Source organism: Sinocyclocheilus anshuiensis, unplaced genomic scaffold (genome assembly GCF_001515605.1).
Source record: "Sinocyclocheilus anshuiensis isolate Anshui unplaced genomic scaffold, SAMN03320099.WGS_v1.1 scaffold1164, whole genome shotgun sequence".
Lineage (NCBI taxonomy): Eukaryota > Metazoa > Chordata > Actinopteri > Cypriniformes > Cyprinidae > Sinocyclocheilus > Sinocyclocheilus anshuiensis.
In genome coordinates, this window is record NW_015551103.1 from 214392 (window position 1) to 217705 (window position 3314).

Genomic DNA, 3314 nt, shown 5'->3' on the forward strand with positions numbered 1-3314 from the left:
CCGGTGTCCTGCAGAGTTTAGCTCCAACCCTAATTAAACACACCTGAACCAGCTAATCAAGCTCTTACTAGGCATAGAAACTTCCAGTCAGGTGTGTTGAGGCAAGTTGGAGCTAAACTCTGCAGGACACCGGCCCTCCAGGACCGAGTTTGGACAGCCCTGCACTACACTGACTAAATGATGAAAGCATGTGTGACAGACCACAGCTGTATTGCCCAGCAAAACAAAACATTGCTTCATGTATCTTGAGTCATTCATCAAAATTATCCAGCAAACCATTTTCATAACAGAAAATCAGCACAGGACCTTTTACTATTGAAAAATATCTTATTTTGTAGATTTGAGATTTTCTTTGCACACCAGATCTTCCGCAAATTATCTTTTCACCTTATACCCTGTGTCCAGCTTGGTTCCCTTTTGATTTCAAATACAGCTCATGAACTTCAGTCTACAACCCCGAGGCCAGTTTTGCTCCAGGACACACTCTTCCACTTTCCCAAATGCACAAGCGCTTCTGTTTATTCCTGGCTGCTGAGATATTCAACACCACATGAAGTAGATTATTATCTCCTTTGAGACACTCCATGCTTGTATTTGCTGCTGGAGTTTACCATGTTAAATATGAGAGAGAAGTAGGCATGTTTGAATGATTGATGCATGGCCTGTCATTAGTGTTTATTGAAGTCACAGCTCGCGCTAGAATATATTGCAACTGGCGTGCATTGGCAGATAATTTAATCTTACTCACTGCAGTTAAGAGCTTTATTTTCTCTTCTATAAGGTCAACAGTAGAGGAGACAAAAATAAAGATGGGTCAAGTTCACATAAGTAGGCCTATATTCAGAGAGGATTTATATGGCTGATCATATATACAGTTATTGGAAAACTGCTATGTGCTAAGCTGGGTTTGTCAGCAGTAACAGTAATCAGAGAGGATATGTGATGCCATACGACTTCTCCTTATGGATTTGTCAACACCATGATTTCACAAACTTTGAATCACACCTGCGTCTGATACTGAAAATGAAGGTTGTGCACTTTTCTGTTTTAATTATCAGGAGATTCAAAACACTCTGAAACTGCAAGAGACTAAGATAATTCAGCCACGCAGAAGAATGTCTTCAGCCAGGAAACACATTGTATCAACCCAGATGAGAAATGGCCACTGCTGCACTTGACAGCTCTCCAAACGGCAGAATAGCATTGCCAAGTTTACACAATAGATTGAAAGTTCCCAAGCTGCAGTAGGTTCTCTGTTTAGATTATTACTGATTGCTTTAAGACTATAGGGAAAGACGTTACCCTAAAATTTCATCAAAATGCAGAAATGACTTTATTTGCAAATAATCTATTGTATATCACCCTTGCTGTGCTTCATAATTGTAGCAAATTAAAGTGTAGGCCTATACAACATCACCAAGCACTGTCACTCTGTTCAGTCAATTAATATGATCCGCTTTAATTGACGTGAATATTTATTACAGTAGAAGCAAACGTTTTTGATTATAATTTGTAACAAGTTGGACGCATTTTACTAAGAAGAATAGCAATAAAGCTTGGCAGAAAACGTTGGCTGGACAGACTTGTGCAACCAAAGCTGTGGCAGCTTGAGGATGATAAAAGACCCAGGTAACGCATCAGTTATACACCAATTTTGCATTGAGCTAATTTCTTTTCATTTTGCACATATTAGTGCAAACAATGTATTGTCTTTCATCAAGAAGTGAGAATAAGAGAAAAATATAAAATTGTCCATTGAATTATTTTTATTCAGACCAAAATCACTACAACACACATCATGACGTAACTTCCATTTGCAGCTAGCAAGAGGAATATCCCTGGAGGAGTTCAAAGCAGCATAATGCTGTATTGGAAAAAGCACCTGTTGTGTTCTGGACATTGAGCTTTCAATCAATGTTCTTTTCCCAATTGGAAGCCCGGCTTTACTATAACACCTTTCTATAGATGATGGGTGGAACTCCCAAATGAACAGGAATTCAACAAATAGCCAATGGTCATATAGACTGAAAAGAGTCGAAATTTAAACTGAATTGTGCTCAGACACAGAGACGTGCTGCCTTCACGTATTGGAATTATTGTAAATACGATTTACCTGGTAATTGTTCATGAACAGCCAATCAAAATAATTTTGATATTCGAGTTTCTGAATTGAGCAAACCATAAACTTTAAACACGGAGAAGATTGATTGATTGCTGTAGTGACTCTATTAGTTTTTCCCACAACAGCTAGGCCTATATTGCCTTTTTCTTGCCGTTACAGTCATATTGAATGTATTTCACACAGCAAAATAGCATTTATTAATTTGACCAAAAATACCAGAATCCGTAAAATACGGTGAATATATGCAATAGCACGGGTAATGTTTATATGGTTTCCAACGAATGGGATGCTGCATTTTATTCGAAATCCGCTGGATATTGACTACAGGGTATGTGTTGCGAGTCCCGCCACCCCTACACCAAACAAGTACATAGAAGAGACTTTTATTGAAGTTCACTGTAGCGTATCAAGAAAACACCATACTAAACACATTGCATGCTTCGCAAGAGAAATTTATATCTCATTTCATTCCGAGTAGCTTGATAAAAAAACATCCAAACCAAAACACAAGCATAGTATTAGTAATGGTAAAATACTGTATATATAGGCTATAGAGCAAGGTATCTAATAAATGTAATAAAACAATCTGCGCTACATAAAACGCAACCTTGAGTGCCATATCTCTACCCAACAACTTTTCACAGCCAGAACGTAACTAACAAAAGTCTAAAGTATCCAAGGTTCATCCAATTGTCAATACTAAACTACTGCATGTAAATGCGATGGAGCCACAGACGGCAGCCTCAGTGTTTGGCTCTCCAGTGTTTGTACTGTTTTTGTTAGTTTTTCCTGTTTTTTGTTTCTCAAACACGATCAGTTTTACCAGGGATGAGCTGCTGAACATTCGGCAGAACACACCACAAAACATACTTGGCAATAAAGCTCTTTCTGATTCTGATTCTGAAACATGAACGATCTTGGCACGGCAGCCCCAAATGTAACAAATAAAAACTACTCACTCATTTTAGTTGCCTTCTTCGGACCTTTCGGTAAATTCATCCACAATGTCCTTGGTGTTTAATTCAAGGCTTTGTTTATTCTCAGTGGAAAGAGTGACCGATAGTATTTTTATTAGCTTTAGCTTTGAAAATGAGCCATGCAGCGTTTGCACGTGTTTTATTTTATTTTATTTTCTACGGCAGCCGCTGGGTGCAAAAACAACACACACACACACACACACACACACTCACAC